The sequence below is a fragment of the Pseudorca crassidens genome, chromosome 17 (assembly GCF_039906515.1).
Source record: "Pseudorca crassidens isolate mPseCra1 chromosome 17, mPseCra1.hap1, whole genome shotgun sequence".
Classification (NCBI taxonomy): domain Eukaryota; kingdom Metazoa; phylum Chordata; class Mammalia; order Artiodactyla; family Delphinidae; genus Pseudorca; species Pseudorca crassidens.
In genome coordinates this window covers 31262623-31289468 of record NC_090312.1, presented here as the reverse complement: position 1 = coordinate 31289468, position 26846 = coordinate 31262623, and the positions used below count along the sequence as shown (strand labels likewise).

The 26846-nt window shown below is 36.8% G+C and overlaps 1 long non-coding RNA gene across 5 annotated transcripts in view; it reads left to right on the top strand.

Moving 5' to 3' along the window:
• The window catches only part of LOC137210516 (uncharacterized), a 122360-nt gene extending 97124 nt beyond the window's left edge, over nucleotides 1-25236 (top strand). For all 5 annotated transcript variants that reach the window (XR_010936595.1, XR_010936594.1, XR_010936591.1 and 2 more), the window contains one exon: nucleotides 24760-25236. This is a non-coding gene — a long non-coding RNA (uncharacterized lncRNA). The remainder of the gene's footprint in view (nucleotides 1-24759) is intronic.
• The last annotated feature ends 1610 nt before the right edge of the window (nucleotides 25237-26846 follow it).

Sequence of the window (26846 nt, the reverse complement as noted above, 5' to 3'; positions counted from 1 at the left end):
CTTCTCCCATCTCCTTGCCTTGCAGTAACAAGTATCTTTACTTTCTTTTGATGCTACTTCAAATAATCAATTTGAGCTATAGAAAATACTGGAGAGTTTCACCTCAAAAGAAAATTTGGGGCAAGTTTTCAGTGAAAACAGAATTACAATAGAATCCACTATGCATACCTCTACTCCTGAGAGCAGACCCCATGTGTTTATAGTCACCCAGCGCTAATGCAGCAGGAGGGCTCTGTCCTGGATTCTTTGTGGCTCCAGACTACTTTATTTCCCTTCTTCTCACTGTAGGAGAATGTTTCCTTTTTCCCTGTGTCTCAGGGCCTATGAGACATCATTAGCCCTTCTGGCTCTATATCTTGCTGTTTATCTTTTTGGCTTTCTTCTGTTTCGATTTTCATATTTTATTATTTTTACTTCTCTGTGAATAAGACTAGACTCACGGCTAAATTAAAAGCTGAAGGAATAATAGTTCATTACCACTTGTGAATACCTGTTGCATGCCAGGTGCTACAGGTGCTCTGCATACCTTATTTCTAATAAAACAACCCTATAAGCAAGGTTCATATTCACATTTTACAGCTGTGGAAAGTAAAGCTTAGAGACTAAGGGAAATCTTGATCATGCAGCTGATAAGTAACAAAACTAATGGAAGACCTCAGGACTGTTGCCTTCCAGAGGTTGTACTCTCTTTCCTATCCTCAGAGTCTATTCACATGGTCTAGCTTAGCATGGGTTACCTTTACCAGGCATGGAACACTAAACTGTCATTGATGACCATGGAACTTTTATCTTTATCAAAGGATTAGGTTTCTTCTTTAATTTTGTGACATTTCTTTTGCCGGCCTGTCTAGAAACTATAGCTCTAACTGGAAACTCATTAGACTGTGCACTCCTGTCTGACTTCAAAGGCTCTGCTCTTTGCATCTTGCTACACTTCCTATCAAGCATGATTGATCAGTTATCACCCATCCACCAAGTGCTGGAAGCTACAACAAAATTTAAACTTCAATGGCTGAGTTTCTTGGAAATGCTTTCAAACATATAATTGGAATTTTCTGACTTAAATACACCTCAGCTACACTTTTCTAAACTGTTCTTTCTGAGACACTGTCAGTCACAATACAGTTATAAGAAACAAAACTTTAGCTATTTGAATCAGAAAAGGATTCAAAACAAGGAAGGAGTAGACTCTAGGCAGGTCCTCCAGGAATGACCCTCACAGTAACAATGAGGAACTTGCCAATCAGAGGAGCCGTTCCTTCTACCCCAATCAAGGGGTAGGAATCACAAGGCTACCACAACACCTTTACAACTGCTGCTGGGCATCTCTATGGCAGCAACCAGGCACTAGAGTGCCAATTTAGAAAGACCCAAAGTCTTTGGCTGTGGTTGCCCACAGAAGACAGCACTACAGCAAATCACTGGCCTCTACTTCACTTCCATCATGAGTGGATCTCATTTGTAAACCCTGCCTGGTATCTAGAACCCTCACTGCAAGGGAGTTTGAAAAGCAATTTTTAGTTTTTCAGTCTCTGCCACACAGAAACGTTTTAGAAAGCAGATGGAATAGAGAGCCAGTAAACCAATTCTTCTTATTCAACAGAGGAGTATTTGGTAAAGTTTTCTTTGTTTTGTATTGAAATGAGATGGAGAATTTTTGGCAAATAGCTATAATAAGGTAAACAACATTAGAGCACACCATGTAAGTATCTCACTTATCTGGATGACTGGTGTGTTGCCTTACTGGATGTGTATTTATACTTCATTGATGACAATATTTGACAAAGGGTATTCCTTTATGAAATGCATAAGTGATCTCTTAAGTGGAGGGAATCTGTCTTAAAGACTGACTCCAGGTAGAGGGACTCAAAATGTAGAATGTAAGCTCTATAATCCTTATGGTATAGAAAGACTGGAAGAGAATGGAAGGTATCTTCTTGGGAAAAGCTAGACCTCTTATATTTCAGATTAAGCTAAAAGAAATTCAGTATTACAGGGAATCTTTAACCAATTCAAAGCAAACTACCCAACTTAAAATTGTTTAAAGACCTAAATGTAAGACTGGATACTATAAAACACCTAGAGGAAAACATAGGCAGAGCACACTTTGACATAAATAGCAGTAAGATCTTTTTCACTCCATCTCCTAGAGTAATGGAAATAAAAGCAAACAAATGGGACCTAATTAAACTCAAAAGCTTTTGCACAGTAAAGGAAAACATAAACAAAGTGAAAAGACAACCCACAGAATGGGAGAAAATATTTGCAACAATGCAACTGACAAGGGATTCATCTCCAAAATTTATAAACAGCTCATGAAGATCAATATTAAAAACACAAAAACAAAACCAAACAATCGAATCAAAAAATGGGCAGAAGACCTAAAAAGACATTCCTCCAAAGAAGACATACAGGTGGCCAAGAGGCACATGAAAAGAAGCTCAACATCACTAATTATTAGAGAAATGCAAGTCAAAGCTACAATGATATATCACCTCACACCAGTCACAATGGCCATCATCAAAAAGCCTACAAACAATAAATGCTGGAGAGGCTGTGCAGTAAAGGGAACCCTCCCACAAAGTTCTGTTCTCCCACAAAGTTAGAGAACAGTATGGAGGTTCCTGAAAGAACTAAAAATAGAGCTACCATATGATACAGCAATCCCACTACTGGGCATATATTCAGAGAATAACATGGTTCAAAAGGATACATCCACCCCAATGTTCATTGCAGTGCTGTTTACAATAGTCAAGACACAGAAGCGATCTAAATGTCCATTGACTGATGAACAGATAAAGTACATATATACAATGGAATATTACTCAGCCATAAAAAAGAATGCAATAATGCTATTTGCAGCAACATGGATGGACCTGAAGATGATCATACTAAGTGTAGTAAGCCAGACAGAGAAAGAAAAATATTATATGATATTGCTTACATGCATAATCTTTAAAAAACGATACAAATGAACTTATTTACAAAACAGAAACAGACTCACAGACTTAGAAAACAAACTTATGGTTACCAGGGCAAGGATGGCGGGGAGGGACAGATTGGGAGTTTGGGATTGACATGTACACACTGCTATATTTAAAATAGATTATCAACAGGGACCTACTGTATAGCACAGGGAACTCTGCTCAATACTCTGTAATAACCTAAATGAGAAAAGAATTTGATAAAGAATAGATACATGGATATGTATAACTGAATCACTTTGCTGTATGCCTGAAACGAACACAACATTGTTAATCAACTATACTCCAATATAAAATAAAATTTTTTTTAAATAAAAAGTAAAGAATTGATGGGAAAGGGGAGGAAATTCACAAATAATAATGATGTAAAACAGTAATGAGAATTTCTTTGAGAAATATTCAAAATGATATTGGCAATTTAATAAAAATATACACACCCCTGGAAAAAAATAGATAACAAACAAGGACCTACTGTATAGCACAGGGAACTCTGCTCAAATTGTGTAATAACCTAAAATGGAAAAGAATTTGAAAAAGAATATATATATATATATATATATATATATGTATAACTGAATTACTTTGCTGTACACCTGAAATTAACACATTGTAAATCAACTGTGGTCCAAAATAAAATAAAATTTTTTTAAAAACCCCAAAGCTAACTGAGTGACTCCTATAAATTGAAGAAGTGAGAAAAAAACCCCAACAAATCCATATTGAAGTGGGTAGGACAGGCTGAGCCACAATCTTACCATAAACCACATCCCTGGTACAGTGATCCATAATCAGGAGGATACTCAAAACCCTGAGCTTCCCCCTGATGAACAAAGGTTTTGAACCCCACATCAGGCACCCTAACTTTTAAGACCTGCACCTGAGAGATGAGCCCCAAAACTTCTAGCTTTGAAAACCAATGGGTCATGGGTCCAAGAGAACCACAAGGCTATAGAGAACTGAGAAACAGTTCTTAAAGGGCTCCCGTGCATAGATTCATCCATCCCAAGGCCCAGCACAGAGATGATAGCCAACTGAAAAGCACCCAGACTTTCTGTGAATGAGGCTTATTTGCTTATCTCAAAGCATCAGCCTGAGGACCAAGCATCCAATTTAACAAACATCTAGTGACCTACTTAAATACTCTCCTAAAATAGAGGCCAAGAGATGCCATCTTTGTGGTCTCCTTCTGCCTCATGTCAGGTTGCTGTTATCTCCTGGAAAGCAGCTTGTACACTCATCTGTCATCCCAATTTTAACATCTGCCACCCAGGGGACACCTCTAGATCATCTGGCTCTGGTGACTAGTGGGGGTTAGGCTTATGGGTCCCACAGGACTCTAACAAATGGAGAAAGAGATCTTAACCAGCTACCACCCACAGGGCACAGCAGAGAAGAAATATAGTAAGGTGTCCAGTCTTTCTGTGAAAGAGGCCTACTAGCTTATCTTTATAGCTGTGGCCTGAAGGGTAGGCTTCTAAGTAGACACACATCTAGGGTCTGATTATAACCCCCTCAGAGAGTGAGGAGGATGGCAGGCACCATATTAGCACTCCCATTCTGCTCCACCCCAGGTCATTGGTGTCTTTAAGAAAGGAACTTGTGTATAAGTCTGCTGTCCCAGCTTTTGTGTCTGCCGCCCAGAGGATAATCCCTTGAAAGCCTGACATTAGTAGCCAGCCGTGCTTATGTTTATGGGTTCAATGTTTATGGTGGCAAAGTAAGAAGGAATTCTTAACTGGCTATCACCCCAGGTCTCAGCACAGAGAGAGGAGACAGAAATGTCCATATCCCAGTCTTCCCTTGAAAGGTGTATATTTTTATATTTTAAAAGTTGCTGCCTGAGGACCTGCCTTCTAATCAGCCTGAATCTAGTTGCTGACTAAGATGCTGCCCTTTGGACACTGACAGGATTTGGGCATACCTCAAATACTGGGATCCACTAAAAATAAAATAGGCTGCTTGGACAATCACAAAGATTTGAGAGACCTAAGAGCTAGGGCAGAGTTGAATGATAATATTCATCTCCTACAGGAGACCACTCCTTCAAGACTGGGGGAGGTGGCAATTTTATCTAATGCATAGAAATGCATAACCCGTACAGGGTCAAGGAAAATAAAGAAACAGAGGAATATGGTTCAAATAAAAAAAGATGGAACCTCAGTAAGAACTTAATAAAATGGAGATAAGAGATTTACCTGACAGAGTTCAAAATAATGGTCATAAAGATGCTCACTGAGCTCAGAAGACTGAATAAATAAAATAAATTTTACAGAGAGACAGAAAATAAAAGAAAATATTAAATAGAAGTCAAGTCACAGAGCTGAAGAATACAATGATTGAACTGAAAATATAATAGAGGGGCTCAATAACAAAGTAGATGATGCAGAAGAAAGGATCAATGAACTCAAAGATACTGCAGTGGAAATCACATAATCAGAGCAACAAAAATGGATTAAAAAAAGGGAAAATTGCTTAAGGGACTTATGGGACAACATCAAGTGGACCAACATTCATATTATAGGGATCCCAAAGTATAAGAGAGAGAAGAAAGGGACAGAAAATTTTTTTGAGTAAACAATAGCTGAAAACTATCCTAAACTGGGGAAGGAAAAAAGGTTCCAAAAAAGATGAATCCAAAGAGACCCACACCAAGACACATTATAATTAAAGTGGAAAAAGTTAAAGACAAGGAGAGAATCATAAAAGCAACAAGAGAAAAACAACTTGTCACATATAAGGGAAGCTTTATAGGACTAGCAGCAAAATTTTCAGCAGAAACTTTGTAGGCTAGAAGGGACTGGCATGATATATTCAACCTACTGAAAGAAAAAAAAGCTGCCAACCAAGAATACTTTATCCAGCAAATTTTTCCTTCTGAATTGAAGGAAAGTTTTCCAGACAAACAAAAGCTAAAGGAGTTCATCACCACTAGACTGTCCTTTACAAGAAATGTTAAAGGAAATTCTTTAAGCTGAGGTAAAAGGGCACTGATGGTAATAGGAAAACATATGAAAGTATTAATCTCACTGGTAAAGGTAAATATGTAGTAATTCAGAATAGTCTAATATTGTAAGGTGATGGGTTAATTATTTATAAAGCTAGTATGAAGGTTAAAAGGCAAAAGTAGTAAAAACAAGCATAAACCACAATAATTTGTTAATATATATACAAGCTAAAAATGGAAATTGTGACATCAAAAACAAATTATGGGGGAAGACTAAATATGCAGAGCTTTAAAAAATGTTCAAATTAAATTTGTTGTCAACTTAAAATAGATTGTTATAGATATAAGTTGTTCTATGTAAACCTCATGGTAACCACGATGCAAAAACCTATAGTATATACACAAGAGAAAAAAAAAAAATCTAAGCATACCACTATAGAACATCAAATCACAAACAAAACAAGCAAAAGAAGAAGGAGCAAAGAAATTACAAAATAACCAGAAATCAATTAACAAAATGGCAATAAGTACATACTTATCAATAATTACTTTAAATGTAATAAATCCTTCAATTATAAGATACAGAGTGGCTAAATGGATAAAACAACAAGACCCATCTATATGCTGCCTACTAGAGACTTGTTTCAGATCAAAGGACACACCACACACAGACTGAAAGTGAAGGGATGAAAAAGATATTCCATGTAAATGGAAATTTTAAAAATCTGAAGTAGCTATATAAGCATACCTTGGAGATACTGTGGGTTTGATTCCAGACTACTACAGTAAAATGACTATCTCAATAAAGTGAGTCACAATTTTTTTTGTTTCCCAGTGCATATTAAAGGTTATATTCCCAATATACCATAGTCTATTAAATTTGCTATATATATCTCCTTATATTTAAATAATGTACATACCTTAATTTTAAAATACTTTATTGATAAAAATTCTAATCATCTGAACCTTCAGCAAGTCATAATCTTTTTGCAACAGTAACATCAAAGACCACTGATCACAGATCACCATAACAAATATAATAATAATAATAGTTTGAAATATTTTGAGAATTACCAAAATGTGACAGAGACATGAAGTGAGAAAATGCTGTTGGAAAAATGGCACAGATAGACTTGCTTGATGCAGGGTTGACAAAAACCTTCAATTTGTTAAACAACAACAACAACAACAAAAATACCACCACAGTACCTGCGAAGTGCAATAAAATGAGGAATGCCTGTACTTATATCAAGCAATAGACTTTAAGACAAAGACTGTAATAAGAAACAAAGAAGGTCATTATATAGTGATGAAGAGGTCAATCCAACAAGAAGATTTAACATTTGTAAATATTTGTGCATCCAATATAAAAGCACCTAAATATATAAACCAACTATTAATAGCCTAAAGGGAGAAATAAATGGCAATATGATAATAGTAGGGGACTTTAATACCTCACTTTCATCAATGAATAGATCATCCAGAGAGAGAATCAATAAGTAAAGATTGGCCTTAACATGTTTAAGACTGGATGGACTTAACAGACATACACAGAACATTTCATCCAAAAGCATACACATTCTTCTCAAGTGCATATGAAGAATTCTACAGGATAGATCATATGTTATGCTGTAAAATGGGTCAATGAAAAAATATCAAAAGAGAAATTTAAAAAATAACATACCAAAGCTTATGGGATGCAGCAAAAGCAGTTCTAAGCAGAAAATTTATAGTGATTAATGTCTATATCAAGATTAAGAAAAATGAAACAACCTAACTTTACACTTCAAGGAATTAGAAAAAGAACAACAAATTACAAAATTATTAGAAGGAAGGAAATAAAGATCTGAGCAGAAATAAATGAAAGAGACTAAAAAGACAAAAGAAAAGATGAAACTGAGCTGGTATTTTGAAAAAGTAAGCAAAATTGACAAACCTTTAGCTAGACTCACCAAGAATAAGAGAGAGGACTCAAATATGTAAAATTAGAAATGAAAGAGGAGACCTTACTACACCAGATAAATACAAAGGATCACAAGAGACTACTGTGAACAATTACACATCAACAAGTTGGACAACCAAGAAGAAGTGGATAAATTCCTAGAAACATACAATCTACCAAGACTGAATCATGGAAAAAAAAAAAAGAACAGACTGATTACTAGTAAGGAGATTCAATCAGTAATCAAAACCTCTAACAAACAAAAAGTCCAAGACCAGATCGCTTCACTAGTCAATTCTATAAAACATTTAAAGAAAAATTAATACCAATCCTCTCCAACTATTCCAAAAAATATAAAAGTACTTCAAAACTCATTTTATGAGGCTGGCATTACCCTGATGCCAAAATAAGACAAGGACACTACCAGAAAAGAAAATTACAGTCCAATATCCCTGATGAACATAGATGCAGAAATCTTCAAGAAAATATTAGCAAACCAAATTCAACAATACATTAAAAGACTCATACATCATGATCAAATGGGTTTTATCCAGGGAAACAAGGTTGGTTCAACATCTGCAAATAAATCAATGTGATATATTACATTAACAAAACGAAGGATTAAAACCATATGATCATCTCAATAGATGCAGAAAAAGCATTTGACAAAATTCAACATCGATTTATAATAATAACTCCTAACAAAGTAGATATAGAGGGAACATACCTCAACATAATAAAGGCCATACAGGACAAGCCCACATCTAACATCATACTCAGTGGTGTAAAGCTAAAAGCTTTAGGGTCAGAGACAAGACAAGAATGCCCACTCTCACCATTTTTATTCAACATAGTATTGGAGGTCTTAGAGCAATTAGGCAAGAAAAGGTATAAAAGGAATCCAAATTGGAAAGGAAGAAGTAAAACTCACTAGTTGCAGATGACATATTATTATATATATCAAAAATCCAAAAGACTCCACCAAAAAAAACTGTTGGAATTAATAAATTTAGTAAAGTTTCAGGATACAAAATCAATATAAAAACTGTTGTGTTTCTATACACCAATAATAAATTATCAGAAATTAAGAAAACAATCTCATTTATAATTGAAACAAAAATAAATTTAACCAAGGAGGTGAAAGATCTGTATACTGAAAACTATATGACCTTACTGAAAGGAACTGAAGAAGACACAAATAAATGGAAATATATTCCTTATTCATGGATTGGAAGAATTAATATTATTAAATGTGCATACTACCCAAAATAATCTACAGATTCAATGCAATCTCTATCAAAATTCCAATGGAATTTTTCACAGAAATAGAATAAACAATCCTAAAATTTGTATGGAACCACAGAAGACAAATTGAAAGCAATCTTGAGAAAGAAGAACAAATTGGAGGCAACAAAGTACCTAATTTCAAACTATATTACAGGAGTTATAATCATGAAAACGGTATGGTATTGGCATAAAAACAGAGAGATAGATTAATGGAACAGAAGAGAGCCCAGAAATAACCCGATGTACATATGGTCAATTAATTTCTTTAAAGGAGCCAGGACTATACAATGGACAAATGACAGTTTTCAGTAACTGGTGTTGGGGAATCTGGAACACATGCAAAAGAATGACAGTGGACCACTATCTTATACCACACACAAAATTTAACTCAAAATGGATTAAATATTTGAATGTTATACCTGAAACCATAAAACTTCTAGAAGAAAACATAGATGGTAAGCTCCCTGACATAGGTCTTAGCAATGATTTATGGATTTGACATCAAATGCAAAGAAATATAAACAAAAACAAGTGGGACTACATCCAACTAAAAACCTCTGCACAGCAATGGAAACCATCAACAAAATGAAAAGGCAACCAACTGAATGCGAGAAAATACTTGCAAACCATATATCTGATAATGGATTAATGTTCAAAATATATAAAAACACATACAACTCAATGGCAAAATAACAATCCAATTAAAAAATGGGCAGAGGATCTGACTAGACATTTTTCCAAAGAAGACATACAAATGGCCAACAGGCACATGAAACAGTGCTCAACATTACTTATAAACAGGGAAATGCAAATCAAAACCACAATGGGCATCACCTCATACCTGTTTGAAGATTACGAAAAAGACAAGAAATAACAAGTGTTGCCAAGGAGGTGGATGTGTACTTTTGGTGGGAATGTTAATTTGGTGTAGCCACTATGTAAAACAGTATAGTGGTTCCTCAAAAAATTAAAAATTAAACTACCATGTCATCCAACAATTAACTTCTGGGTATTTATCTACAGGAATCAAAAATACTAACTCAAAAAGATATGTGCACACCCATATCCACTGCAACATTATTTACAATAGCCAAGACATGGAAGCAATATAAGTGTCCATCAATGGATGAATAAATGAAGGAAATATGGAATTGAGTGGAATGTTATTTACCCATTAAAAGAAGGAAATCTTGCTATTTACAACATCACGGATGAAGCTTGAGTGCATTCTGCCAGGTGAAATAAGTCAGAGAAAGACAAATACCATATGTTCTCACTTATTTGTGGAGTCAAAAAAAAAAAAACAAAACAATAAACCTCAGATACAGAGAACAGATTGTTGCTGGTTGCCAGAGGTGGGGGTTTGGGTGGTGGGTGAAATAGATGAAGACAGTCAAAAGGTACAAACTTCCATTTATAATAAAAATTAATTTGTGGATGTAATGTACAGCATGGTGACTATAGTTAATAAAATTGTATTATATATTTGAAAGTTGATAAGAGAATAAATCTTTAGTTCTCATCACAAGAAAAAAATTTGTAACTGTGTGATGAGGAATGTTAACTAGACTTATTGTGGTGATCATATCACAATATACACAACTATGGAATCATTATGTTGTATACCTGAAACTAATATAATGTTATATATCAATTATATCTGAATAATAAAAAGGAATTTGAGTCCTTGAAATCTGATTCTTAAAAAAAGTATGATCCATACAAATGCAATTGAAGCCTGTCATTGTTCATTTTATTTTATTTCACCACAACCTCATGCACATCATTTTAGCAGGTTTATTATGCAGCTTTATATCTCCATTTAAATGACAGCATGTCTGAAATCAAAGTAGAATCTGAATCCTGGATTTCAAGACATAAATGCAAAGTTATTACTATCATAAGTTGTGGGCAGAATTATTTATTTCCAATACAAAGGGATCTTAACTTATGTAACAGGTTTGAGGTTATGTTCCTTAGACGCAGAGCCTGAGACAAGAATTCAAATGCAGATTTTTTTCAGGGAGTGCTCTTCAGAAAAAATCTGTAAGAGTGGAAGTAAAGTAAAGCAGGATAAGAAAGGTGAACAAGCGGGGAAAAGGCAGTAATCTGTGGGGTGAGGCAGCTCCTGTCAGCTGAGGACAGTTTCCTGGAAAAGGCAGGCTGCTGTAAGCCTTTAACAGCCACACTCATGGAACCAGGGAGGTGGGTGCACTGGATCGTAAAGGGGGATATGGGTTGGGCACCACCTACCTATTGCAATAGGAAAGAAGGAACTGCAATTGGCATAATTCACAACAGTCATAATAGTTGCTTCCCTCTGGCCCAATTTAAGGACAACTAAGCTAGCAGCAATGGCTGCAGAAGGAGTGAGTCTGGATGATCATCTTTGTACCATGGGATAATCAAAGCGACACATGATTGGACAACCAAGGCTAGGCCTTGAACAAAGGGCAGTCAATCCATATGAGGCAATCAATCCATTTGTCCAATCCAAATGGACAATCCATTGTCCAATGAGCTATGATAGGACCAGGTTTAAAAGATGACCTAGGAGATCAGCTTTTTTAGTTTAAATAGTTGAAGTAGGCAGTATTGGGAGCATAAATTGAAAAGTCAGAGAGGTCATGATTATCTAATGTAGAGGCTGAAGTTATGAGGGAAGAAGAAACTACAAATAAGCAAGCAAGCATGAGGTAGAGACAAGTCATACAGACAGTATCAGTGAAGAAAGCATTTGCTGGAGAAACGTAGGATGGAAGACAAAGTAGAAACATAAAGGGTAGCTAAATCACATTGGTAGAGCTCCAGAGCAAAGAACTGAAACATCCTGATGTTACTTTTATTTCGTCAGATAGGGAAAGATTTCAAAGAGCAAAATCGGGAAACACCACACTGGATAAATTGCCTCTGGAGAAGGCAGATACTGTTATTTCCATGGTCTTGTTTTCTTCAACACTGAAATGCTTCTGGTATGCTTGACAGTGCAATTGTTCTGCATAAGGGATACTAAAGAATCCTGGAGGCAAGGGTGCTACCAGGAGACTGGTTAAAAAAAAAAAAAAGGTGACTTTGAAGAAGATAGATGCCCAAGCAGAATTTTTAAGTTGTTAATGGTGGAGTGTGTGATGTAAACCAATTTGCACAGTGATTTTTTTTCTTTTGATGAAATGTGATTCAACTATGGGGATGAGGGAGCAGTTGAAATCTGGACTACTCAATATTATTTCCCTGAGGAAGGGACAGAGATGTACAAAGAATTCAAAGTGAACTCACAGGAAAAGTACTTGCCAATCAGGGAAGGATTTCTGGAGAAGGAGACGCCAGAGAAAGATGTGAAGGATGAGCAGGTGTTAGCCTGGTGAAGAGGAGGGAAGCTCAGGGTCACTGTTCTAGAAAATAGTGAGAAGTGTTGGACTTGATTATGTCTATGGATCTTGCTAGCTTTGACCCTTTTAGTGTCCTTGGATATAAGGTCTTAGGCATTCTGATCTCCTGCAGCAGGTGGAGAGAGAACTTGGGTGGCCTGGGCCAGAATTTAGTAAGGGGAGTCATTTCTGCAATGCTCTGAGGTTGCTGAAACAGTGATGGTAGTAGGGAGGCTGAAACCTGGTTATCACAACTCATCCCCTCTCCCCCATAAGAATATTCTATAAGAAGTATTAAATATACAAATTTTAAAGTCAGACAATGGCTGACTCTCCAGGAATTGCTAGATCTTCCTTAGTATTTGAATTATGAACTGTTGACCCAAGAAAACAATGTGTGTGTGTGTGTGTGCATATGTGCGTTTATGTCCGTATGTGAAAACATATCCATAGATCCACTTTTATGAGGTCAAGAGAATCTTACACATATTTTGTTGTTTCTGCATTTGCCCTTTGCATTTAAGGTTTGGTCCAGTGATTTCTTGAACATGCCATTAAAACAGATCTCAAGATAATAATAATGGAGCTGTAAAATATACAATAAAAAGAAATAATAAAGCAACACAAAAAAGATGGTAGATTGAGAACAAGTTCATAGTGTAATGAGCCCTCATTATATGTGGTGGTGGTGTTTGCATGTGAATGTATTTGTGAGGGTCTAATACCATGATACGAGAACACATTTAACATTAATTCAGGAGAAACATCTCAGTAATTATTGATTTACCTCGCTATGAAATTCTTGGATTCGTCTTGCTGCCTCTTGAAAACACTATATAAAGCTACTACAGATCTTTCCTCCACAGTACTTCTGGAGAATGTCTAAGAGATAATTTCACAGCTTTTGGTGTTAACAGTGCTAATCTTAGATATTTAGTCTTTAATTTTAAATGAAATACTTTCTCTGTTGCCACTGAATGTTGTCATAAATGAAATACAATCATTAAGTATTGTAGATCAGATTAGAAGAAAAAGTATTAATCAGATCAGTTCAAGGTTGGAACGTAAATGGAATGCTCTAAAAATCAAAACAGTGTGCCCCTAATGTGATAATATGTATTTATAAACAGAGCTCTGTGGTTGATGCCATCAACCACTTTGCAAACTCTTGCCAATAATATTATTGCCATAAAAATTGGAGAGTTGATTAGTGGGTCACTTAAAACCGTAATCTTAGCCTTTATAGGATTTATTTAAATCTGATTTTAAAAGAGTTCTTTAATATTTATTTTTACAGAAGTTTACTTAGAAATTTAAGATTAGAAAATAGTTTCAAACGAGTGCTGCTGAAACTAAAAGAATTTGGATATGTGGCTTTTTTCCAAGGTGGTCGTATTTCCCTCAAGGCCAATTTGTCATTGATGAAACATCTGTCCAAAACCATTCATGTGTGTTTTGAGAACCTAGGATCAATCAAATTCTCTGTTTGGATAGGCAACTATTGTTTTCTAAGTAAAGATGGATGATGATAGGTGAATATATTTTTAGATTTAACTTTAATGATGTCTATTTATTTTTCTGAAATTGGAAAAATTTTGTGCTTTTGCCTTATCTCACAATTAAGTTCTTACTGGAAACTTGGAAAAGGAAACAGTCAAAGGATATTTAGAAGTCTTATGAGATATTTTGTGCTAATGGCATTTTCTCATGGAACTGTTGGAATACACTGCCAATGTGGAACTGGGTGTTTATAAAAACAAATTACTGAAGATTTTTCTACTTTGAAACACTTTTTTTTTGAGGCACAAAAACCATGATGTCATTCTACTTTTCAAGGTCTACATACTCCATTTTCTATCTCCCAGATCTTACTCTTCTCTATTCTAGCCACAGATATACATTAGGCATATTGTGCTAACATATACATGAACTGGAATTTTTAGTCTTTGCCAATATAGGATAAGTGATAACTTTAAGTTGAAATCTCCAGAAAGAGTTACACAATATAGGTTAAGCTTTTCACTTAACCATTTGTTCATTTTTTCACTAAGAATTAGTTGAACTCTAAGGCACATTTTACACTACACTATAATTAGTTGTTTAATCTCTTATCAGACTGTGAGAACTTCTATCTCAGTGCCTGAATTAATGGCTGTCATTTAATACAGTTTATACATATGTCAAACAAATAAATGTGAAGATTCAAGAGTGATGTTTTAAAGATGAAGGGAAATGGAAAAGAGACACCTAACATCTATTTAACAAGTAATATATGTTAGAATCACTTCAGTTATATCATCTTCTTTGTTTTATTCAACTCTTAGAGTAACCTCTGAGAAAGGATGAAAATAACTAGAATCAGAGAGATCTAGTGACTGGGTCAAAGTCAGTGGGCTAGTAACTTGGAACTGGGAGTTGAGCTCATATCTATATGGTCTCAGAGCCCATGTACTTAGACTGCAATAGCTGAGCACCACACGAAACCCTTACCACTCTACCAGGCTCAATGAGAAAAAACTTCTTTTACCGCTGTGTTACATTAGAAGGAAAGTTAATAACCAGGTTCTATGCCACTCTTGAAGGTAATATAGAGTTAAGTTATACAAAACATATACAGAAAGAAACTATAAACTAGGAATCATTTCAGGTGGCAGGAATTAAGTGGAATGAAATTGTAGTTATAGCTTGCAAATATATGGTGCTTTATGTGGGAGACACTCATTTTCTAAGTGTTACACATACATAGCAGCTCATTTAATCATAACAATAGCCTTGTGAGGTAGATACTATTATTATTCCCATTTTTCAGGCAAGAAAATTCAACTACAGGGAGATTAGGGACCTTGCCCAGAGTTACATCAGAAAGTGACAGTAAGGTCACACCAGAGAATAATAGAGGTCAGAATTCCCATCCCGCCCCAGCCTCTGGCATTTTCTCATTGTGATGTGTGCTATTTGAGTACTTCACTCTGGAAGAACAAAGGTAAACGATGGAGAGGACCAATACCTACAAGGTTTTCTTGAGAGAAGGCAGCAGTAATTCAACTAACTGAATGCATCTGGACTGTTGAAGATGATAAAAATCAGCTCCACGAGCAGAGCTAAGCAAGGACGATTGGCCCGATCATTGTTCTTATGGGTTACTGGGTTGTTGGAACAAGGCTGGGAGAGTGGCCCGGGGATAGATGATTGAGTGAAACGTCATGGGACAAGAATCAAGACAAAAGATTTTTTAACATCCTGACCTTATGAGGGGGGCATGTTATTGCACACCAACATAAGGACACCTTCCTCTCATTGTCATGCCAAGGTGGACTGCCTCACTTGATAGATCAGCAGTCAAAATAGAAAGGGAGATATTTCATGTTGCTCCAGGCCCATAAACTTGTGGTTACACAGTCAAAAGACAAGGCAACGACAGTGGCTAGAACATGTTCTGTCTTTGGGAAGTAGGAAATGGTTATTGGGTGTTTGTGAGGCAGGGAAGGATTTGGAAGATGACTATTTCCTTAAAGGGCCTTGTAAGGTTTCTAAGTCTTTATGGGCATATATGTCTAATTTTTGTTAGATGAACTAAAACCTGTTATGATATTCAATTTTTTACCTATCATGTTAGCAAAGATGCTAATGAGCCTGGTATGAAAACATTAAGTATATGATGGAATGCTCCAATTATTGCTGGTGGCAGAGTTAAGTGGTATGACCTTTCTAGATAGCAATTTATCAATATGTACGAAGAGCCTTAAGAAACCTGATGTCCTCTGAACAGCAATTCCACCCCTGAGAATCTACCATAATAAAACAATCCTAAATATAAAAAGGAGCTTTCATTCAAAGAAGTTCATAGGATCATCATTAATAATTGTGAGAAACTGGAAACAGAATGTCCAATAACAAGGAAAAAATTAAATAAACCATGATACATTCACTCATTAAAATATTATGTACCACTTAAAATATTTAAAAAGATAATATAAGAACATGGAAAATGCTAATGGAATAATGCTAAGTGAGAAGAATAGGATATAAAGCCATATATACAATTTTATTTTAAGCGCACATATTTTTGTCAAGGGCTTAAAAGACAAAAGACCATAACTGTTAGAAAAAGTAATTGAAGGTAGTTGGTAGGAAAACTGATTTTACCTTTGTTTCTATTTCTCTGAATTTTCAAGTCTGTTCATAAATGTTTTGAATTTAAAAATTAAATAAGTTATATGCAATAACAATAGTGTAAATTTAACCATCAGAAAGAAAGGGGAATTGTAATAAATGAGCCTGAGCCCCTTAAGCTCATTGCCATTAAGGCCAAAAGAAAGTCCCAACACTTGAAAAGTGTAATTTAATGTTCTACTATAGCTGTTATAGGAGTGGCTTTCAAAGAGAAGCTCATAATAGAACTAAAAGGGTTATGCGGCAGAGCTTAGTTTATTTGCAATCAGTTGGCTCAAAAACTTTGTCGTGATTAACCTGCATAAGAAAGCTGGAATTTAACTTGAATTTTCAGTTATATTGCATCCAGTCTTGCTTATTCCACTGAAAAACCTCGTACTGGGAAAGGGTAGGGTGGGAAGTAAGGGGAAATTACAGACAAATATGTTTTAAATTAGACACTCTTTCTAGACTATGGCTCTGAGGTGGAATTTGTCTTTGCCATGAATGCTTCTGTACCATAAACAGTTTAGAAAGGAGCAAAGGTAAGTGTGGTTGTGGGTGTGCGTGCGCCAGATTTTCTCAGGTTCTCTCACGTTTGTATGTAGTCACTTAAACTAGGATTCAAGTTATGAGATGGCAGCCAGGGCTTCTAATTTGTAACCCACTAACAGTATTTTTTTTTTTCTTTTAAAATTTCTTCTGAAGGACTGGCCTCTCTTAGTGCATAGCTTTTCAGAAATGTTTAAAAGCACAATAAATACCACCTCTTGGTTATTGCCCTAAAACTTACAAGAAAAAAATCCTGCCATGTGCAACAACACGGATGGACCTTGAGGGCATTATGCTAAGTGAAATAAGTCAGACAAAGACAAATACTGTATGACATCATTTATATGTGGAATCAAAGGAAAAAAAACCATCATAGATACAGAGAACAGATTTGTGGTTACCAGGGGTCGGGGATGGGAAGTGGGCAAAATGGGTGTAGGTAGTCAAAAGGTACAAGCTTTCAGTTATATAATAAATAGGTCATGGGGATGTAATGTACAGCCATGGCAACCATAGTTAACAATACTCTATTGTGTGTTTGAAAATTAGATATTAAAAGTTTTCATCAAAAGAAAAAAATTGTAACTATGTGTGGTGATGGATGTTAAGTAAACTTATTGTGGTACTCCTTTTCCAGTAGGTACATATATCAAAACATTATGTTGGGGGGGCTTCCCTGGTGGCACAGTGGTTGAGAATCTGCCTGCTAATGCAGGGGACACAGGTTCAAGCCCTGGTCTGGGAGGATCCCACATGCTGCGGAGCAACTAGGCCCGTGAGCCATGGCCGCTGAGCCTGCGCGTCCGAAGCCTGTGCTCTGCAGTGGGAGAGGCCACAGCAGTGAGAGGCCCGCGCACCGCGCTAAAGAGTGGCCCCCGCTCACCACAACTAGAGAAAGCCCTCACACACAAACGAAGACCCAACACAGCAAAAATAAATTAATAAACTCCTACCCCCAACAACAAAACAAACAAAAAAACATTGTTGTACACCTAAAACTAGTACAATGTTGTATGTCAATTATATCTCAGTAAAAGATGAAAAATTAGAAAAACCAAAATAATACTTTTAGATATATAAATCTGAATTACACTGAGGGACTCACAAGATATTATATACAACTTACTTTTGTTAAAAAGTACCTCTTGCCCTTTTTTCCCCCAAATGTGACATTATTCTTTTTATTATAAAAGAAAATAACAAAGAAAATATAACAGGATAGCTGCTTCTATCCATTTTGGACATTTGCAAATTGTAGAAGATAGATGCATGTAATAGATCAGGTCACTACTTTTGGCTTTTTCTTGCATTCCCAGTAAGATAATTATATTACAGGAATTTGTGCATTCTGTCTATGCTGATACTACCTACTATTTTTATTTTCAAACTCGACTGCTGCCTTCAGCATTGTGCAGTGTTTGGCTAGCATCGTGTTTTGGCTGTGTCAGGACTTTCTTGTGTTATACATGATTGCAATAGATTTTGGTACAGATTCCAGATACGTTTATACGTCTTTCTTGTTCTCAGTGTTTGGAGGTTAATCTGTCGAACATTTGTTCCTTTTCTTGAAGAAAGGAATCTAGGAATCCTCAAGAGTTGGGTGAAACTGGCACAAAAGTGTTTTTCTTGGTGAATCAACATGGTGGACAGGTAGACACAGATGGAGTTATCCTGAAAGCTGTTTCAGCCGACCTGGTTCTCACAGAAAGGGCATTTTCATCTCTGTCCCAATATTACCATATGAACCACCTGAATCACTGGATATAATCTAAGCAGTTTTAGTTTTGTCTCCCACTGCTCCTTTATAATTTACTTAGTTGGAGAAAACTTTTCTCTATCAGATTAAAACTTAGCAGACCTCAAAGTGTTTATGCCCATTATTACAGTATGCAATTACTTTAAGGGATATGACACAGTCACGGTGCAAAATTTTTCAAATAATCCATTAATATCTTGGATAATCAATATCCAAGATATTAATTAGCATTTTGATTTTTAATCCAGAGTAAGAGGCTGAGACCTGTAGATGGTAGGCTGGGGCATTTGGAGAGAAGAAAGAGAAACTTATCGGTAACTTTCCTGAACTCGGACTCATCAAACTATAGTTTTTGACCATGCCATGGTTGAAAAGGGAGTAGGGAAGAAAGGGAAATAGAAAAGGGAAGTTCTTTCCTGGCTGGGGACTGAGATCTTCATAAGCTGGCTTCTCACTCTAATTTGGCAGGTGGTTGTAGCTGATACTTTCTCCTGTGGGTGCTTTAAAGACCACTGAGTAGCCCTTTGTAGTGGCAGCTGTCATGGCGTGAGTAATGTCTTCCTTCTGCCCTCAGCCCTAGTGTTCAGTGATCTTCCAACTTGGTGCTGCACCCAAGTTCTCTTGTGCTCCAGAGCACCTCTTTCCCCACAGGCCCACAATTTGGTCCATGGGAATCAAACATTCCTTGACTTTTGCTAGTAGAAGTATAATTCCTTTGCCAACCTAGCTCTGTCCTCTCTTTTTTGTCCTGAAATAGGCCACTTTATTAGTCCATGCAATCCCCCAACTATGGAGAGAATTAGGCCCTCCAAGGGCTCTGGCTGAACCCCTTACTTGTACTGAGATGAGGGGCTACAAACTCCTCTCCTTTCCCCTGGGGAAGTGGAGGTAGGGCTCAAGCCCAACTTTTTCCATAGAAAAGTCCCCCACAATATCTCTTTCTCTGAACGCTGTGACCCCTTTTTATATTCTTCTTCTTTTTTTTTTTTTTTTTTTTTGCGGTACGCGGGCCTCTCACTGTTGTGGCCTCTCCCGTTGCGGAGCACAGGCTCCGGATGCGCAGGCTCAGCGGCCATGGCTCATGGGCCCAGCCGCTCCGCGGCACGTGGGATCTTCCCGGACCGGGGCACGAACCCGTGTCCCCTGCATCGGCAGGCGGACTCTCAACCACTGCGCTACCAGGGAAGCCCCCTTTTTATATTCTTGATCTCACTGAATGGCCCAAGAAGAGTGGAACCAGTTTTTGTGATTTTTTAATTTGTGAGTTCTGCCCTCTGTCTGGCCCCTAGCTTTGGCATGCAGCCCATTTTGTATTTTGTTGCCTGGACCGAAACTTTATTTACACACCTTTACATTGATGTGACTCCAATCACAGTCATGTTACTTTGATCTTAGCCTAAGGCTGACAGATAAAATAGAGGACACACATTTAAATTTGAATTTCAGATAAATAATGAATAATTTTTTGGTGTGTGTATGTCTTATGCACTATTGGAGACATGTAAACTAAAAAATTATTGTTTATCTGAAATTCATATTTAACTGGTCATCCTATATTTATTTGCTAAATCTAGGGAACTTCTCTTAGCCAAAATCCTTTAAATGAAAATGAAAAATATTTTGATTAACATTTCATTATCTGCTGGGCTATATGCGTGTATGCATGTCTCTCATATCCGGTTTGGATAATTAGGTGTAAACTCTGTGAGAGGCATAAAATCTATTCAGCAAATCTCTTTTGATGGCAACATACATGGTTCTGCTTCTGGGTGTGTAAGCTTTGTCATCTTCCTGGCTACTAATTTGTCTTGTACCTAAACATGTGTATTGAATCTTCAGAGTAGAATAAAGTCTGTTTCTCCTTAGCTATGTTGAGAGCTGACTTTGGGAGGGTTATGATAAAATGAAAAGCATTTTAGTACAGGGAATAAGCTGTTTGTTCTGCTGTTAAACACTTTTTAACTGCTTGAATTTATCTATTTATTCTTCAACTCACAAATACATTTATAATGTGTCTTGTAAGGAGTTCAAAATGCATCCTACTAAAGCTATCTAATTCCACTGTTGGTATTATTAGATATCATGCTATGAGCATGCTTTTAATGATAAACAAAGGAGTTGAACAATGAGGTTACAGAAATCATAGCACAAGAAAGCAATTTATGAAATCAAGGTTTCTACTCAACATTTTCAGTTCACATCATGAGAATCATTTAATCACACAATCTTTGTGAGAAGTCTTTTTGTAGTTGTATGTGTTCTTGAGATCCTGCTTTGGTGGTAGACAGAAGGACAGGTTTACCACAGTGAGACCGATGAGGTGTGTTTAGAGTGTAGAGTTCCTGAGAGGGTGTGGGAAGATGTTTCACGGAAGATGGGATCCTTTTTACCACAAATTCTGAAAATTTTAGCAGAAGACAGTGTGGTGGAAAAAGATAATTTATGGAAGTTACCTGTGTGATGCTTTAAATATATAACAAGTGTTTCTGATTATAGATGGTAAAATTTATTATTTTTCTTTCATAGCCTGAGAGTTTATAGCATTACCACTGTAATACTACACTATTTAATTTCTAAACTTAAGAGGACAGGATCTCAATGAAGATTGTTCTGTATTTGTGGGAAATGTATAGAATGGAATGGAAGAGAACTTTAAAAGGAGCTAATGTCGGGAAAAATACACAAATTATAAACATCATCTGGCCATCTTAAACCACAACCAGTTCAACATAAGCTAATGGTGTGATGACACTGGATAAAATATTAATGGTTGGTTTGCAATAATGGAAAATACTGGTGTAGCCACCTCTGTGCTCACTTCTGGGTGTAATGGAAGATGTGTATGAGCTTACAACATTTATGAGAAAAAGACTTAAATGGGACATTCTAACTACTTTCAGATATTCAGAATGCTCCCTCATGTAGAAGATGGGCACACTTAGAGTAGCTGCAGAATATAACCAGAGTATATATAACCAGATAACCAGATAAATATAACCAGAATATAACCAGGAGACACATTACAGCCTGTCACTGGCTAACAAATAGAAAAAAAGAAACTGGGTGCTCTTTGGTAGCAAATGGCTTATTGAGAAAGAGATTACTTAAAGATCAAATGATCACCTTTCAAAAATGTAGATTAAATAAATGGTTTAAGTTCTTTCTAACTTTATGATTTCACAATTCTATGATATTCTCACAGAACATGAGAATAGTTAAAATGTATAGAGTACTTGCTATCTCTAGGCATTGTCCTAAGGGCATGTACTCATTCATTCATCCATTTATTCATTCATTCATAAAAGTTTAACTACTAGGTATGAGGCATTGTTAAAGGCCCATTTGTATATCAAATTCTTGCCTTCATAGAGTGATATTCTAAATAGCATAAGCAAACAATTTACACAGTAAATGAGAAAATGATACAAGTTGAAGAGAGAAAGAGTCAGGAAATGGGATGGGGAGTCCTAAGGGAGGGTTTACAATTTTGAATATGAAAAGCCTTGTTGAAAAGATTATATGTGAATGAAGGTTTGAAGAGGGTATGGGAGCAAACAATATAAATGCCTAGGGGAGGAATGAGCCATGCAGAGGGAACGGCAGGTGCAGATGTCCTAAAGCAAGCCTTGCCTTTTGTTCTGGAGACGAGTGGCACAGGGGAGAGCAGTAGGGGTTAAGGTCAGAGGCATAATGATGGACCAGCTTTTGTTAGACCTTCCAGGTCTTGGTTGAGAATTTACTTTTTCCTCTGAGCAAGATGAACAGCCACTGAAGGGTTTTGGGAAAGGCGTGACATGGTGCGGCTTACAGCGTGATTTCCATAGAACAGATTGTGGGGAGCAAGGGTGAAAGTTAGGAGACCATTGCATTGGTGCAGGAGCGAGATGACGGCTGGCACCAAGTTGGTGGCAGTGGAGGTGGTGAGAAGTGGTCAGAGCCTGAATTTATTCTGAAGGTAGAGACAGCAGAATTTGCTGACAGATTGAATGTGGGGTGTGGAGAAAGGAGGGATTAGGATGACTTCAAGGACTTGGGCCAAGCCAATGAAAGGACTGAACTGGCATGAGATAAGATGGGGAAGATTAAGGTTTGGGGAAATGCGAGGGGTATTAGCAGCTTAATGAGAATTATCACTTTAGTCATCTTAAAACCCTCTGAGGTTATAATGCCCATTCCACAGGTGAGGAAACTGAGATAGGAAAAGTTAAGAAACTGGGTAGCATTCAGTGCTGAATGGAGGATGTGAACATAGGCGCCTGACTCTACCTAACAACAATGTTTCGGTGTCTCATAATAAACCTGGTTACAACATAGCCTCAAATGCTTCTCAGCAGGATGACACAAGCTTCAATAACATGAAAAACACTGAGTTGTAGGAATCTGTAGGAAGAAACATGAGGTACAGAAAAAGGAAAAAACTGAAACTCCAATTCTGAGCATAGACAATGACTCTTGTCTTTTGTTGAATATTATTAGTGAAGAAAAGCATTTTGAGTAAAGAGACTTTTCTCTGGTTAGCTAAAGGTTGAATTAAAAAAATGTATTTTTCTAACTTGAATTTGATTCTGTCTCATTTATCTAAATTGAGCATGGAAGTACTCTTTTTCCTCCTTTAAATGGTTTTGCCTTTACTTTTAATCATCATGGCTAGAAATTTTCAGCATGAGAAAGACTTTTAAATTTGGTATTATATACTTACCCACCTTTCCTTTCTATGAATATTAAAGATACTTTGAAAAGTATAGCAAAGTATTAAGAACCTAATAAAGGTCATACTAAGATGTAACTGTGAATGATCTTTTAGTACATTTCCTTTTAATAAACTTCCCTTTAGTACTTTTAGTATTCATATTTATAGATGTTATATATGGTGGACATTACACTATATATACAGCTTTGTATTATGCTTTTTCACTGACATGATATCATGACATTTTCCTTTTTTTTTTTTTTTTTTTTTGCTACGTCACGTGGCTTGTGGGATGTCAGTTCCCCGAGCAGGGATTAAACCTGGGCCATGGCAGTGAAAGCACCAAATCCTAACCACTAGGCCACCAGGGAATTCTCCCCCCATGTTATTAAATTCTTTATAAATATAATATCTATTCATAATTCTTTTAAGCATTTCCCTGCTATGGAACTGACTCATAAATTTGTAATATCTGTAAAAAAAAAAAAAAAAGACTTCTTGGGCATGTTATGAATATTTCCCAGATACAACTGTTCGTGTTTGGAATGAAAACATATTATGGAGGTGGTGCAGTCAGTGATGTGCCAGTGTTGCTGTTTTCTCTGAAATGGTCATTGGTAAGCGAGAAAGCTCGTCAACTGATAAATCACTTCACTAGAGATCTATGTTTTATGCTCTTTGAGAATTTGGTATTATTAATGTTCTCTTTCATGTCAATTAACTTCGTCACAGACATCTGTTTAAAAGCAGGCAAAGAAGTGGTGTGCCCCATGCCAATATCTGTATTTTTGTTATAGTCTTCTTGGAACTTTTATAGGACATGATAAATACAAGCCTCTCCAAATAACAATGTGAACTTCAATTCCATTTTAATGATTTTTTTCCACTAAGTGGTGTTTAAGTGTTTAATATTTTTCAGGGATTAAAGCTAGATTAATGGTGCAATCTATGATAAGCACATCAGGATGTATTTGTAAATTTCAAGCTTTGGGGATTAAATTTTCTAAGTGCTCTGGAAATATTGTGTATTTCCTTAGGTATAATGAATATACTCTAATACTGATCCCTGTTTATTCTTGGACAGACTCCTGATTGGAATATAAAGTGACTTGGACAACTTCGTGATGAATCTATGGTGATACTATTTGCCTACTTTATTTTTACCGAGAAATAAATGTAAATTTCACCAATTTTCATGAAGTATTTGTGGTAGCTCATGCTCAGGTCAAGTCTGTAATATCCAAAAAATAAACCAGGTTGAATAAAGAGCTAGTCAATAACAAATTATATTTAAGAAAAACTTCTATATAAGTAGATGGCCAATTTTAAAAGTTAAATATGAAAATAATACATACCTAGAATTAAGATCATGCTGAATAAAATTTAATCTGATAATTTGTACATTTATTTTTCGAATTATAAAAGATTTGCATGAAAATATCAACTGCTCTTGTATTGTGGACATTTTGATGTTTACTAAGAAAAACCCAAGAATATTAGAGTTGGAACACCTATAAACTTAATCTAATAAAAACTTGCTAGAAGACTGGAGCCAAATAAATTCAAATAATGCAGAGCCCTAAATAAGCCCCAGGTTGTCTGACCTCTCATTCATGGACTTTTTTCCACAATAGGACATCAATCACTCTTCTTTATGAGGCATCAGCTTGTAAATGTGACTTAATGCTAGGTGACTAAGCCTCATGTCCAACGATCCTGAGAGAGGAGTGACATTACCAATATGGCAACACAACTCATTCCTGACTTTGCTTCCTTCTCACAAGGACAGTTACTAACAACTGTTCACAGACAAGATAACCTGAGAAAATTCTAGAACACAGGGGTGAGGCTGAAGCGCCCCTTGTACCACAGCAACTAAGATACTGTATTAGAAGTGTAAAAGGAGTAACTCCACACTAATGACATTGCCCCTTCTCCAGGCTGGTATAGCACCACACTAAGAAGTCTCCCCTAAGCCTATGGTTCCTCCAGAGGGACATGAGAGCCCAGGGTAGACATCCTGCCTCCCCAGCATTGTGGGTCACTCCAGGGAAACTCCCACTCTGGTTTTATTTCATGGGATTGCAGGGCAATCTGTGAGGCTTCACCCCTGGAAATCTGACTGTGATGGAGAAGTGGGTAGGGGCTTGCAACAATCAGCACTCACATCTCTGTAGACTGAGTTCCTACCTGCAGTGCCCAAGTAAGTGTCAAACTCGACATCTTCGCTCATCAGTGGAGCCAAAACAGTGGAGCAGGATGACCAGGAAACTTGGCAGGGTAAAGGTTTGTCTGCTTCAGGTCTTAAAGAGTATTGCCAGCCTTAGAATTTGGTCAGGACCACAAAGAGACTTTTTGGCTTTGAAGCCAGTTCTCCAGCTTTTCCCAGACAGGGAAACTAGTTTGTAGTCCTGCCCATTGCTAAACACAGCCTTCAGCCTACCCAACCACTGAACCTATTTAGAGTACACAGAAAGCTGCATAGCCCATCCAGCAGCCCTCTGTACAGTGGAACTTGAACAGCGAGCATAAGTCATTGCTCCCTCCATCTGCCGAGCAAAATCAGTGGCCTCATCTGAGGCCAGAGAATTCAGCACATGATCTTTCCTGATTTGGGTCTCCAAACTATGAGCTGTGTGAGCCCTGGGGCCCATTTTTCTGCCCTGCCAGGACAGGAAAACTAATCTGTAGCCTTGCCTACTGCTGAGAATAGTGTCTAGTCTCAATATTTAGAAAACCTAAACTGATGACCCAGGGAACAGCAAAATCCATCCTACAGTCTTGCTTGGGCAGGAAACCAAGCTATCAGTCCTATCCAACTATTCTCCACCAGCAGCACAAATCCCCCTCCTCACCTCAGAGCTTGATAGGGAACTTGCCCCAAAATAGACCCTGATAGCAAGCCCCACCTGCATAAGGGCATTAGCAGAAACCCAAACTGAATTGACTGCTGAGGAGTTATCTCTGCGAAAGTGAACCTATAAAGTATGGAAGAGGAGACTGCTTGCTCAAATGTACAAGTACCAACAAAAGGAATTAAGAATCATGAAAAATTAAGTAAACACAACACTAAAGAAAACTAATAAAGTTCCAGTAACTGACCCTAAAGAAATGGAAATCTAAGAACTGTCAGAGAATTCAGAATAATCTTGATGTTTAGAGAACTACAAG